Source organism: Colius striatus, chromosome Z (assembly GCF_028858725.1).
Source record: "Colius striatus isolate bColStr4 chromosome Z, bColStr4.1.hap1, whole genome shotgun sequence".
Classification (NCBI taxonomy): Eukaryota; Metazoa; Chordata; class Aves; order Coliiformes; family Coliidae; genus Colius; species Colius striatus.
Window position 1 is genome coordinate 33,915,780 of NC_084790.1, and position 15,547 is coordinate 33,931,326.

The 15,547-nt window shown below is 43.4% G+C and overlaps 1 pseudogene; it reads left to right on the forward strand.

Annotated features, from left to right (window-relative positions):
• Positions 1–1,909: 1,909 nt before the first annotated feature.
• Positions 1,910–2,939, forward strand: LOC133628701 (NADH-ubiquinone oxidoreductase chain 2-like; annotated as a pseudogene).
• Positions 2,940–15,547: the final 12,608 nt, after the last annotated feature.

The window sequence follows — 15,547 nt, forward strand, 5'->3', positions numbered from 1 at the left end:
CAATTGTCTCACAAATAGAGACTTGTATGAATGGCTAAATGAGGCCCTAACTAGAGGTGATCGGTGAAATTGATCTTCCTGTGCAAAAGCAGGAGTAATAACATAGGACAAGAAGACCCTGTGGAACTTAAAAATCATTAGCCACCCCAAACATCCCAACATCCCTCACTGGGGTCACAGACTAACCGAAACTTGGCTAACATTTTTTGGTTGGGGCGACCTTGGAGAAAAACAAATCCTCCAAAAACAAGACTTCACCTCTTGATCAAGAACAAGCCCTCAACATACCAACAGTAACCAGACCCAATATAATTGATTAATGAACGAAGCTACCCCAGGAATAACAGCACAATCCCCTCCAAGAGCCCATATCAACACAGGGGCTTACGACTTTGATGTTGGATCAGGACATCCTAGTGGTGCAGCCACTACTAAGGGTTTGTTTGTTCAACAATTAACAGTCCTACGTGATCTGAGTTCAGACCGGAGTAATCCAAGTTGGTTTATATCTATGATAAACTTCTCCTAGTACGAAAGGACCAGAAAGGTGGGGCCAATACAACAAGCATGCCCCCGCTTTAAATAATGAACCCAACTAAATTATGAAAAGAATAACCACTCTCCCCTAGACAAGGGCATTACACTAGCGTGGCAGAGCTCGGCAAATGCAAAAGGCTTAAGCCCTTTATCCAGAGGTTCAAATCCTCTCCCTAGCTCTGAAACACCAATGACCCTGCCCATGTCCATAGTCCAGCTAATCCTATTCTTATACTACACAATCCCAATTCTAATCACCGTCACCTTCCTAACATTAGTAGAATGAAAAATTCTAAGTTACATGCAATCTCGAAAAGGAGCAAACATCATAGGCCCATGCGGACGGAGTTAAACTATTCATCAAATAACTCATTAAACCATCAACCTCGTCACCTATCCTTTTCCTAATTACCCCAATACTAGCCCTCCTCCTAGCAATCACAATCTTGGCCCTTCTCCCTCTCCTCTTTTCACTCACTGACCTGAACTTAGGATTTTTATTTCTTCTAGCAATGTCAAGCCTAACAGTATACTCGACCCTGTGGTCAGGTTGAGCATCCAATTCAAAGTATGCCCTAATCGGCTCCCTGCGAGCGGTAGCACAAACCATTTCTTACGAGGTAACCCTAGACATTAATCTCTTTTCAGTAGTTATCCTCAGTGGTAACTATACCATAACCACCCTAGCCACCACCCAAGAACCCCTATACCTGATCTTCTCCTCATGACCTCTCGCAATAAAGTGATTCATTTCAACACTCACCGAAACAAATTGTGCCCCATTCGATATAACTGAAGGAGAATCAGAACTTCTATCTGGCTTTAACGTAGAATGTGCCACAGGCCCATTTGCTCTATTTTTTCTAGCAAAATATGCAAACATCATACTAATAAATGCACTAACTACCATCCTATTTTTTAATCCCAGCAGCATTAACCTACCACAAGAATTATTCCAAACACCTCTCGCTATAAAAACAATACTTCTCTCCTCAGGCTTCCTATGAATTCGAGCTTCATACCCACGATTCCGATATGATCAACTCATACATCTCTCATGGAAGAACTTTCTGCCCCTTACACTAGCACTATGCCTTTGACACACCAGCATACCAATTTGCTACGCAGGCCTGCCTCCTTGTCTAAGGAAATGTGCCTGAATGTTAAAGGGTCACTATGATAAAGTGAACATAGAGGTTTACCAATCCTCTCATTTCCTTAACAACTTAGAAAAGTAGGAATCGAACCTACACAAGAGAGATCAAAACTCTCCATACTTCCTTTATATTATTTCCTAGTAGAGTCAGCTAATAAAGCTATCGGGCCCATATACCTGAAAATGATGGTTTAACCCCTTCCCCTACTAATAAACCCACACGCAAAACTACTTCCATACTTAAGCTTACTCCTCAGAACTTCCATTACAATTTCAAGTAACCACTGAACAGCAGCCTGAGCAGGCCTAGAAATCAACACTCTCACCATCATTCCCCTTATTTCCAAATCCCACCACCCGTGAGCTATTGAAGTCACAATCAAATACTTCTTAGTGCAAGCAGCTGCCTCACCACTAATCTTATTTGCAGGCACAATCAATGCATGATACATCAGACAGTGAGACATCACCCAATTAACCCACTCAACCTCATCCCTCCTACTAACAACAGCAATTGCAATAAAACTAGGACTGGTCCCCTTTCACTTTTGACTTCCAGAAGTACTTCAAGGATCCCCGCTAACAACAGCACTTATCCTATCAACAGTAATAAAACTACCTCCAATTGCCATCCTCCTTACAGCCCATCACACACTCAACCCCACACTATTCACCTCCATAGCCCTAATCTCCGTTGCTGTAGGAGGCTGAGTAGGCCTGAATCAAACCCAAATTAGAAAAATCTTGGCCTTCTCATCCATTTCCCACTTGGGATGAATATTATTCTGATCTACAACCCCAAGCTCACGCTATTAACATTTTACCTATACCTTGTGCTTATAACCGCAGTATTCCTGGCCATCAACACAATCAAAACTTTAAAACTAGCAACAATAATAATTTCATGAACAAAATCCCCCACACTAAACGCAACTCTAATGCTCATCCTACTATCACTAGCAGGACTCCCACCCCTAACAGATTTTTACCAAAATGACTCATTATTCAAGAATTAACAAAACAAGCAATAACCACAACAGCTACAATTATTGCCCTACTTTCATTACTTGGACTCTTCTTCTACCTTCGCTTAGCATACCACTCAACAATTATATTACCACCAAACTGCACAAACCACATGAAACTGTGACATGTTAACACTAAAGCACATAAACCCACTGTCATCCTTACCTCCATGTCAATCTGACTTCTACCACTAGCCCCCATAATCACCTCTTCTATCTAAAAGAAGCTTAGGATGGACCCTAAACCAAAGGCCTTCAAAGTCTTAAACAACAGTTAAAACCTCTTAGCTTCTGCTAAAGCCCGTAGGACACTAACCAACATCTCCTGAATGCAACTCAGGCGCTTTAATTAAGCTAGGACTTCATCTAGACAGATGGGCCTCGATCCCATAACACCCTAATTAACAGCTAGATGCTCAAACCACCGAGCTTCTGCCTACCAGACTCCGGTACCTACTAATGTACATTGAAGAGCTTGCAACTCAACATGAATTTCACTACAGAGTTGATAAAAGGAGGAATTAAACCTCTGTAAAAAGGACTACAGCCTAACGCTTTAACACTCAGCCATCTTACCTGTGACCTTCATTAACCGATGATTATTTTCAACCAACCGCAAAGACATAGGGACCTTATACCTAATCTTCGGAGCATGAACTGGCATAATCGGCACTGCTCTCAGCCTTCTCATCCGCACAGAACTTGGCCAACCACGAACTCTCCTAGGAGATGACCAAATTTACAACATAATCGTTACTGCCCACGCCTTCATCATAATCTTCTTCATAGTAATACCAATCATGATCAGAGGTTTCGGAAACTGACTTGTCCCACTTATACTCAGTGCCCCCGACATGGCATTCCCACGTATAAATACCATAAGCTTTTGACTACTTCCACCATCCTTCCTCCTTCTACTAGCCTCCTCCACAGTAGAGGCCGGAGCAGGCACAGGATGAACTGTATATCCAACAGTTACTGGCAACCTAGCCCATGCTAGAGCCTCAGTGGATTTAGCCATTTTTTTCTCTCCACCTAGCAGGAATTTCCTCCATCCCTGGGGCCATCAACTTCATCACAACTGCCATCAACATAAAACCCCAAACACTCTCCCAATACCAAACACCACTATTTGTATGAACAGTCCTAATCACCGCTGTTCTCCTCCTTCTCTCACTCCCAGTACTTGCCGCAGGCATCACAATACTATTTACAGACTGAAACTTAAACACTACATTCTTTGATCCTGCTGGTGGAAGAGACCCCATCCTATACCAACACCTCTTCTGATTCTTTGGTCACCCAGAAGTGTATATTCTTATCCTCCCAGGATTTGGAGTTATCTCCCACGTAGTTGCATAATACACAGGTAAAAAAGAGCCATTCGGCTACATAGGAATAGTATGAGCCATACTGTCAATTGGATTCCTAGGCTTCATTGTATGAGCTCACCACATATTCACAGTAGAAATAGACGTAGACACCTGTGCATACTTTACATCAGTAACCATAATTATCGCTATCCCAACCAGTATTAAAGTATTTAGCTGACTAGCCACACTACATGGCGGCACTATTAAATGAGATTCTCCAATACTATGGGCCCTCAGCTTTATCTTCCTCTTTACAATTGGAGGTTTAACAGGAATTGTCCAAGCAAACTCGTCACTAGACATTGAATTACACGACACATACTATGTAGTTGCCCACTTCCACTATGTCCTATCTATAGGGGCTGTATTTGCTATTCTAGCAGGATTCACCCACTGATTCAAAGGATATATTCAAAGGATATACCCTGCACCCTTCGTGAGCCAAAACCCACTTTGGAGTCATATTTACTGGAGTAAACCTAACCTTCTTCCCACAGCACTTCCTAGGCTTAGCTGGCATGCCACGCTGGTACTTGGACTATCCTGGCGCCTATGCACTATGAAACACCGTATCCTCCATCAGCTCTCTAATTTCATTAACCGCTGTAATCATACTAATATTCATCATCTGAGAAGCCTTCGCATCAAAATGAAAGGTTCTACAACCAGAACTAACTACAACTAATATTGAATGAATTCACGGCTGCCCTCCACCCTACCACACCTTCGAAGAACCAGCCTTTGTTCAAGTACAAGAAAGGAAGGAATCGAACCCTCACATGCTGGTTTCAAGCCAACCGCATCAAACCGCTTATGCTTCTTTCTTAAGAGACATTAGTATAACCAACTACATAGCCTTGTCAAGGCTAAATTACAGGAAAAATCCTGTACATCTCTAATGGCTAACCACTCCCAACTAGGATTTCAAGACGCCTCATCCCCAATTATAGAAGAACTAGTAGAATTTCATGACCACGCCCTAATAGTTGCACTAGCAATCTACAGCCTAGTACTGTATCTCCTTACTCTTATACTCATAGAAAAACTATCATCAAATACCGTAGATGCCCAAGAGGTCGAGTTAATCTGGACAATCCTGCCAGCAATCATCATCATTATACTAGCCCTCCCATCCCTACAAATTCTATATATAATAGATGACCAACCGGATCTAACACTAAAAGCCATCGGCCACCAATGATACTGAACCTATGAGTACACCGACTTTAATGACCTGACATTTGACTCATACATAATCCTCACAACAGAACTCCCACCATGACATTTTTGATTACTAGAAGTCAATCACCACATCATTGTCCCCATAGAATCCCCAATCTGCATTATCATTAGAGCTGATGATGTACTTCACTCTTGAGCTGTCCAACTCTAGGAGTAAAAACAGATGCAATTCCAGGACAACTAAACCAATCGTCATTTATCACTACCCATCCAGGAATTTTTTACAGTCAATGTTCAGAAATCTGTGGGGCAAACCACAGCTACATACCAATTGTAGTAGAATCCACACCCCTCACTCACTTTGAAACCTGAGCCTCCCTATTACAACCCTAATTACTAAGAAGCTATGCACCAGCATTAGCCTTTTAAGCTACAGAAAGAGGACTACGCCCTCCTTAATGACATGTCACAACTAAACCCAAACCCTTGATTTCTCACCATACTAACTAACCACATGATTTGTCTTCACATTCATCATTCAACCTAAACTCCTATCATTCATCAACTCCAATCCCCCATCCAATAAAGCATCTATCACAGCTAAAACCACTCCATGAGCCTGACCATGAACCTAAGCATCTTTGACCAATTCACAAGCCCATGCCTTTTAGGAGTCCCCCTAATCATCCTCTCAATATTATTCCTTGCCCCATTAATTCCAAACCCCAACAACCGATGAATTACTAACCACCTATCCACCCTACAATTCTGACTCTTCAACCTCATCACCAAACAATTAATAATTCCCCTAGACAAAAAAGGGCATAAATGAGCCCTAATCTTAACATCTCTGACAATCCTCCTACTCTTGGTCAACCTCCTAGGGCTACTCCTGTATACATTTACCCCCACCACCCAATTATCAATAAATATAGCACTAGCCTTCCCCTATGACTGGCTACCCTCCTCACAGGCCTATAAAATCAACCCTCAATTTCCCTAGGACACCTTCTTCCTGAAGGAACCCCAGCCATTCTAATTCCAATCCTAATCCTAACTGAAACTACTGGCTTACTAATCCGCCCACTAGCCCTAGGAGTCCACCTTACAGCTAACCTAACAGCAGGCCACTTCCTCATTCAACTCATCTCTACAGCTGCAACAGCCCTATTTCCTATTATACCAGCAATCTCTGTCCTAACTACAATCATCCTCCTCCTACTAACCATCCTAGAAGTCGCAGTAGCCAGGTTTACGTTTTGGTCCTACTACTCAGCCTCAACTTACAAGAAAACATCTAATGGCCCATCAAGCACACTCTTACCATATATTCGACCCAAACCCCAGACCAATCTTCAGGGCAGCAGCTGCCCTACTCACAACTACAGGACTAACCATGTGGTTCCACTATAATTCATCCTACCTATTATTCACCGGTCTTACCTCCATACTCCTAGTCATAATTCAACGATGATGAGACATTGTACGAGAGAGCACATTCCAAGGACACCACACACTCACAGTAAAGGCCTACGATATGGAATAATCCTACTTAGCACATCGGAAGCCTTTTTCTTCCTAGGCTTCTTCTGAGCCTTCTTCCACTCAAGCCTCGCCCCCACTCCAGAACAAGGAGGACAATGATCCCCCACAGTCATCAAACCCCTAAACCCTCTAGAAGTGTCACTTCTAAGCACAGCTTTTCTCCTAGCCTCAGGTGTAACAGTCACTTGAGCTCACCATAGCATCACAGAAAGCAATCACAAACAAGTCATCCAGACATTAACACTAACAATCCTCCTAGGATTTTACTTCACCGCTCTCCAAGCAATAGAATACTATGAAGCCCCCTTTTAAATTGCAGACAGCATATATGGCTCAACCTTCTTCATCGCTACAGGATTCCACAGACTCCATGTAATCATTGGATCCTCCTTCCTACTAATTTGTCTCCAACGACTCATTAAATTCCATTTCACTTCAAATCACCACTGTGGCTTTGAAGCAACAGCTTGATACTGGCACTTCGTAGACGTCATCTGATTATTCCTCTACATAACCATCTACTGATGAGGATCCTGCTCTTCTAGTATAATAATTACAATTGACTTCCAATCTCTAGAATCTGGCGAAACCCCAGAGAAGAGCAATCAACATAATAATATTTGTATTCACACTGTCCTTCACCCTAACCTCTATCCTAACTTTCATAAACTTCTGACTAACCCAAATGACCCCAGACTCAGAAAATCCTATGACCCTATGAATGCAGCTTCAACCCCCTTGGGTCTGCTCGGCTCTCATTTTCAATCCAATTTTTCCTCAGTAGCAATCTTATTCCTACTATTCGACCTAGAAATTGCCCTCCTCCTCCCACTCCCATGAGCAATTCAACTCCCACATCCAACCACTACCCTATCATGAACTTTTGTTATACTCAGTCTCCTCTCACTAGGATTAATCTACAAATGAATACAAGGAGACCTAGAATGAGCAAAGTAATTTATAGAAAGTCTAGCAAAGACAGCTGACTTTGGCTCAACAAACCATAGTAGCACTCTACGACTTTCTCTATGTCCATTCTCCACTTAAGCTTCTACTCAGTTTTTACCCTAAGCAGCCTAGGACTAGCCTTCCATCACACCCATTTAATCTCAGCCTTACTATGTCTAGAAAGTATAATACTATCTTTATACACTATGCTATCAATATGACCTATTGAAACTAACACAACATCAGCCGCCCTAATCCCAGTACTTATACTAACATTCTCCACTTGTGAAGCCGGAGTGCGCCTTGCAATACTAGTAGCCTCTACCCGAATTCACGGCTCAGACTACCTACACAACCTAAACATGTTAAATGCTAAAAATCATTATCCCAACCATTATACTCCTACCCACAGCCCTCATATCTAAACAAAAATATCTATGAACTAACACTACCATGCACAGCCTCCTAATCAAGACCGTAGCCCTACAATGACTCCTACTTATCACCCTCATAAAAACCTAACCCTATGGACAGGCATTGATCAAATCTCTTCTCCCCTATTAGTACTATCATGCTGACTCCTCCCGCTTATGATAATAGCAAGCCAAAGCCACTTACAATCCGAGCCCATATCACATAAATGTATCTTCATTGCAACATTAATCATTACCCAACAGCTCCTCATCATTGCCTTCTCAGCCACAGAGCTTATACTATTCTATATCTCATTCGAAGCAATCTTAATCCCCACACTAATCTTAATTACACGATGAGGAAATCAGCCAGAATGACTAAGCGCTGGAAGCTACCTCCTTTTATACCCTAGTCAGCTCAATTTGCTTACTTATTGCTATCCTTTACACCCACAAACTAACACACTCTATCTCACCGTGCTGAAACTAACAAACACCCTCCATACCACCCCTTGAACAAACTTACTCCTAAACCTAGCCCTACTAACAGCATTCATGGTAAAAGCCCCATTATATGGGCTACACCTATGACTCCCTAAAGCCCAGGTAGAAGCCCCAATTGCAGGGTCTATATTACTTGCTGCCCGCCTCCTAAAACTAGGTGGGTATGGCATTATATGAGTTACCATACTAACAAACCCTCACACTACACATTCATCACCCTAGCATTATGGGGAGCCTTAATAGCTAGTTCTATATGCTTACGTCAAACTGAGCTGAAGTCATTAATTGCTTACTCCTTCATAAGCCACATGGGCCTAGTCATCACTGCAAGCCTGATTCAAACTCACTGATCCTTCTCAGGAGCAACAACCCTCATAATCTCCCATGGCCTAATCTCATCTATATTATTCTGCCTAGCCAACACAAACTACGAACGCACGCACAGCTGGATTTTACTACTAACACAAGGCCTACAACCCCTCTGTCGTGGTTTGACATGACAGCCTTTTCTGGTAAGCAGGAAGGGGCTGTAAAGATGGCTCCTGTAAGAAGTTGCTCACAGCTCTCCCCAGCTAAGAGCCAGACCCACTTCTGGGGCTGAGCCAATTAGACGCTTCCACGATCACTTTTTAAGAAGCCGGAAGGGGAGGTTTCTTCCTCCATCTTCTTTCCTTCTTCTGCCTTTTCTTTTTCTTCTGGCTGGTGGTGGTGCAAGGAGCAGGAACAGTGAGAGAAACAAGCATGTGGACTCCAAGGTCAGTGATGAAAGAGAGGAGGAGGTGTGCTGAAGCAGAGACTCCCCTGCATTCTATGGAGAAAACTGGTGAAGCTGAGATTTATTTTCATTTCTTTAAAGACCCCGCATCAGTGGTAGAGACTCATTTTGATAATGAGCTCGCATCAGGGGCAGAGACTCATTTTGCTAAAGCTGGCCCTGGACCAGGGGCAGCAATTCACTTCATTAAAGGCCCCAAGCCAGGGACAGTGATTTTGGCCGGAGGAGGCCATGTCCCAAAGGAGGGACCCTTTATCACTATGGCCGGAGCAGGCTGTGTCCCGAAGGAGGGACCCAATATCCACAGCTGTAACTGTGGGAAGGAACCCATGACAAAGCAGCTCATTAAACTTATGGCCAGAAGAGGCCTTGTCCCGAGAGAGGGACCCTGTAACTGCAGAAACTGCAACCGCGGTGAAGAATCCACGCCAGAGATATTCACCAAGGACTGTGTCCTGTGTATCAGCAGAAGCCACAGCTGTTGGGAACAACCCACACCAGAGAAGTTTGTTAAGGACTGTGTCCCAGGGGAGGAACCCCGTGTCGGAGCAGGGGAAGAATGCCAGTAGTCGTCCTTATCTGAGAAGACAGAAGTGGCAGAGCCCATCTGTGAGAGACTGACCACATCCCCCATTCCCTGGCCCCTGAGCTGTTGAGCGGGGAGGAGGCAGAGATATTGGGAGCAGTGAGCTGGGCCTCATACACCCTATATATGCTCCTAGCAGCCTGACGAGGACCAACACCAACCCACATTACATCCATTCAAAACTCAAACACTCAAGAACATCTTTTAATAACCCTACACACAGCCCCCCATACTCCTCTTAATCCTAAAATCAGAACTAATCTCAGGAATCGTCTCATGCAAGTATAGTTTTAACTAAAACATTAGACCGTGACTCTAAAAACAGAAGTTAAACCCTTCTTACCTTCCAAGGGGAGGCCCTACCAACAAGAACTACTAACTCCTGTATCTGAGCATAAAACCTCAGTCCCCTTAACTTTTAAAGGATAGTAGCAATCCACTGGTCTTGGGAACCGCCCACCTTGGTGCAAATCCAAGTAAAACTAATGGAACCAGCCCTGCTCATCAACACTCTGCTAATTCTCGCACTATCATCCTAACCCACATACTCTTGTCCTTATTATCAAAAACCACAAAAAACACCCCAACCCTAATTACACGCACCACTAAAACAGTCTTCATCATCATCTTAGCACCCATACCCTTGTTCATATGAACAAACACAGAAAGCATTACATCCCACTGAGAATGAAAATTCATTATAACATTTAAAATTCCCCTCAGCTTTAAATTTGATCAATATTCTATAATATTCTTCCCAATTGCCCTATTCGTAACGTGATCTATTCTACAATTCGCAACATGATACATGCACCTAGAACCACCTATTACAAAATTTTTCTCCTACCTATCAATATTTCTAGTTGCCATACTAACTCTCAGAGCAGCTAACAACAAATTTCTCATATTTATCAGATGGGAAGGCGTAGGTATTATGGCATTCATGCTAATCGGCTGATGGTATGGTTGGGCAGATATTAACACAGCTGCCCTCCAAGCTGTGCTATACAACCAAATTGGTGATGTTGGCCTAACCCTAAGCATAGCATGACTCGCTCTAACCTCCAATACGTGAGAGATACAAACCTGCCCAACCCAAGTCCAAACACTACCCCTCTTGGGGCTCATTCTAGCTGCCACTGGAAAATCAGCCCAATTTGACCTGCATCCATGACTACTCGCAGCCATAGAAGGCCCAACACCTGGTTTCTGCCGTAGTCCACTCCAGCACCATAGCTGTAGCTGGAATTTTCCTACTAATTCGCACCCATTACATATTAAAAACCAACCAATCTGCCCTAACCTTATGCCTATGCCTAGGAGCCCTTTCCACTCTATTCGCCGCTAACTGTGCTCTCACACAAAACATTAAAAAAATCATCACCTTCTCCACCTCCAGTCAATTAGGGCTTATAATGGTAACCATCAGACTCAACCTCCCACAACTAGTCTTCCTACATATCTCAACACATGCTTTCTTCAAAGCCATACTATTCCTATGCTCCGGATCAATTATCCATAACCTTAACTGAGAACAACACATTCGAAAGATAGGCAATCTTCAAAAAATCCTTCCCCCTTACCAGAAAAGGCTGTCATGTCATACCATGACAGATCACCACCTGATCCCGGACTCACATATTTCCCAGTCTTTCTTCTTTTTTTCTCTCTGTGCATTTGTCTTCCTGGTGTTTTCTATGCCTCACCTGTCTACTTCCATCTTACTTCCAAACATTCGACCTTCACTGCTTTTCTCCTATCTGTACTAATCCTTACCAGTCCTCCTTCTCTCCTGCCAAGACTCTCTCTCCAATGACCAGTACTGCTCAGGGATGAGATACTATGACTGTTTTCAGTCTGCTAAATGTAGACCCCAGCCTTGAACATATGAGCAGCTAGATATCTATGACATCCCTTGAGAGGGCTTTCTCCACATCCTTAAACATTTGCAGGATTTGGATCTTTGATTCTCAGACCCTTGAGTCAGAGAATGCATCATTCTTTTTGCATGATCAACAGCACTTAAGGCAATTACACTCAGAAAATAATATTCAATATGCATATGCCTACATAAAAGCAGCACGACACTGACATTTAAAATGCAGAATTAAACTGATTTGGCCTTTATTTTCTAAGAGTACTTAAGACATTTTAAACAATACAGCATCAGGCAAGCAAAAGATTTTCATGATGGGAACTGAAAATTATTTGCAAGTTAGTGCTCTCTTGGCAGTATGAGCAAACTTCCCTTATTTCAGTGGGACTGGAGCAAGGCAATTAAACCATTAAGCAATAACATTAAAAAAAAAAAAGCCCATTTCAGGCAAACAGTATTTTTAGATGGGTTTGAGGGGGGAAGTCACATAGCAGAATGTAAGAAAATCCAATTGATCTGATGGAAAGAAACCGGCAATTTGAGTTAAGCATCCAACAGCAGGTGAAACGCTTCTGTAGAAGTTACACATGTTCTATATTCCGCAAAGACATTTCCAAACCATCACATGTAAAAATACAAACTAATTATAATCTTTGCATCAAATAGGAAAACTGCCCAATCTCTGTGCTTTTGTCTCAGCTAATTTATGTTCACTGCGCTCTTCATGCAAATGAGCACATTTGTTGCAAATGGAGTGAAATTACTTTGCTAATCATCTAGCATTTTATCATCGGAATTTCAGGCTTTAAATAACTTGTTTGTGCTATACCTGTCTGTTAGCCATGGTATGGCATATGGTAGACTTTTGGTATCATCATGTTGGCTCTGCAAAATTCACCCCAGGGCACGCAAACAGCCTCTACACCAGAGTTTTCTAGGGAATGTAGGAAGAAAGACTGATCTTTGTTTAGCTGCATGTCTCTGCTGATCTGCAAGTCAGGAGAGTGCTGTGTGTCCCCTCTGGTGACAGACAGTCCCCAGGCTTTTCCCCAAAACACTATGTGAAGGGGAAAAAGCTTTCACCCCCAACTCGCAGTCCAAGTCCCAGGCAGGCTGCTTGGCACTTGTGTCTTTTTGTTGAGGTGAAAGTCCAGTGCAGACAGTACTGTCACATACTGACAGATGCAGCAATGTGGAGGATGGAAAGGGTATCTCATTTCTAACCTGCTGTCAATGACAGCCTTTTCTGGTATGGGGGAAGGGGCTGTAAAAGTTGGCTTCTGTAAGAAGTTGCTCAAAACTCTCCCCAGCTCTGAGCCAGACCCAGAAATAACAGAGTAACAGAAATAACGGCAAAATAACTCTCTTTGTCACTAGATCTGTGAATCCTCAAGCTACAGAGGCACTGGAGCTGGCATGGCTAAGCGCAGATGGCATTAAACTCCTTTCAGTGGCACTTCTTGTATGTAACATATAAATACATAGCTGCATAAATTAAAACCAAAATTAACATTTTTAATCTGTGCTGTTTACCCCTTAAAAAACCAAAACAACCCAAAAACTGTGACAGAGGTGTTTTGTCTCCTGCTCGTTAATTTACAAAAAAAATATTATTAAATCAATGACAAAGCTCTTTGACTTCAGGAAACAGCTTGTGAAATGCTCAGTAAAAAAAAAGGCAGTCAACTTCAAACACAACAAAAATGCAGAATTCTTCAAAAATGTTGTCTGCAAGAGACCTCTGGAGCTTACCCACTTACAGTGGGTCCACAGCAGGGCCAACTAAATGAGGTTTCCTCAAGGTGGAGAGATCTCCAAAGGGTGGGGGTCTGGGCTCCACCCCAGACAGTAAACACCAAGAGGATAACAGGCTCCTCTGACCTCCTGGCAATGTACCATACTACAACTTGTACCTGCTACCTTTGAGGCTGTGGTTGTGCCCTTCTGAGAAAAGTCTATCTCTGTACCCTGCCTCCTGACTGCAGCCAAAGGGATGCTGCCTCACTCAAGGGACACTCATCCACACGCTGAAACAAGAACCCAGTCACCGTGAACTTAGGTGATTAAAGACTATTCACAGTTAACATAAAGGTCTGGAGAGGCTCAGGGAAATAAGGACCTGCTGAGGATCTCTACTCACCTAATCGCCTAATCAGTAACTTATAGCAATTTATTTAGATGATAATCACTGACTAAGCAATTAGACAATTGTCTGTGGTGTGAAGCCCACCAGGATTAATTAAAGAAACTCCTTTCCTGGGAAGGGGCACAGGACTCATGAGAGGCACAGGGCAGAGCACAGGAGGATTCTGTAAAACTTATGGGACGTTTTTAAGAGGGTTGATGGAACATGTATAGCATTATCTAATGCTTAGGGAAAGGACCAAATGAAGGGAAAAAGAAAGCTCAAGATGGCTTGGGGAGGAACAAACATGGGAATGCTGGGGAAAAAAGTGGATAAAAAGGGCTGGTTGAGTAGTAAACAGGTGGCTAGTTGCTATATTTCTCTGACAGAGCCTTTCATGTCATCACTGATATGTGTCCCACCCTTTCATCAAATTCTACCTCTTTGTGAGTGCAGGCACTACTCATAGTAGTTATGTGTGAACACCAGTGAACTTCAAGCTGGACTTACCAGAAAGATAAGAGATCTGGATACCAGCAACTGGAGCATGGCTGCAAACCTCTGGGGTTCCCTTGTCTGGGTGCTCCCAGCAGTGCTTTGGTGTTTGATAAAGGAACTATGCAAATGTGTATGTATGTGTTCCCTTGTCTGGGTGCTTGTAGCAGGGAGTTGGGCCAGGTGTTGGATAAACAAACTATGTAAACATGTGTGAGTGTGTGTGTGTGTGAGAGAGAGATCGAGTGAGCAAGTGATCAGTGTTGCCTGTGATCCCCCTTGCTACCTGCTGGGTCTCCAGAGTAGTTTCCCAGCCCACAGGCCCCTCCTAGGTCTCATCACAGCCAGGGGCAGGACTCAGCATTTGCCCAGGCTCTACTCCAGGTTGCTGGCAGCTCATTTCTCCAGCCTGACAAAGGGGGACCCTCCTCTCCAGCATAAGAGTGCTCCCCAAATTTGGTACCATCTCCAGACTTGCCCTGGTTTTGCCATCCTCTCATCCAACTTGCTACTTGCTGAAGCATTGCTCCTCTGGGACACCATTGCTCACCAGCCAACCGTGGGACCGCAGACCACTGAAGCCAGTGACCTAGTCCCTCTTAGTCCTTTGCCCTGCATCTAGTTTTTGGGAAACAGTTTCCCTCTCCATTGCTGCCTGAGGACCAACTGATAGCCATTCCCCAGACCCTTCTTATACTTCTGTAAGATGGTGTAACGCCATTCTCATGAACATCACTCCCTTGCAGATGCTTTTCACAGTGTGAGTAGATCAGGCAACTCTCTCTCCTGCCCCACACATCAGTGTGGGCTATAGTTTTCTTTCCCTTCCATTCAGGGAAGCTTCACAAAGGAAGCCCTTCATGGCAGCTTGCACATGTGGCCCTTCCTTCTGTGACTGTGTAGTTGTGGAGATAAATCTTTTTTGACTTGCAAATGCATTACTTGAGGAATTCAAAAAATTGCCCTGACCTCTACAACATGCAGGAGCAGTGGTTTAGCATGAATTC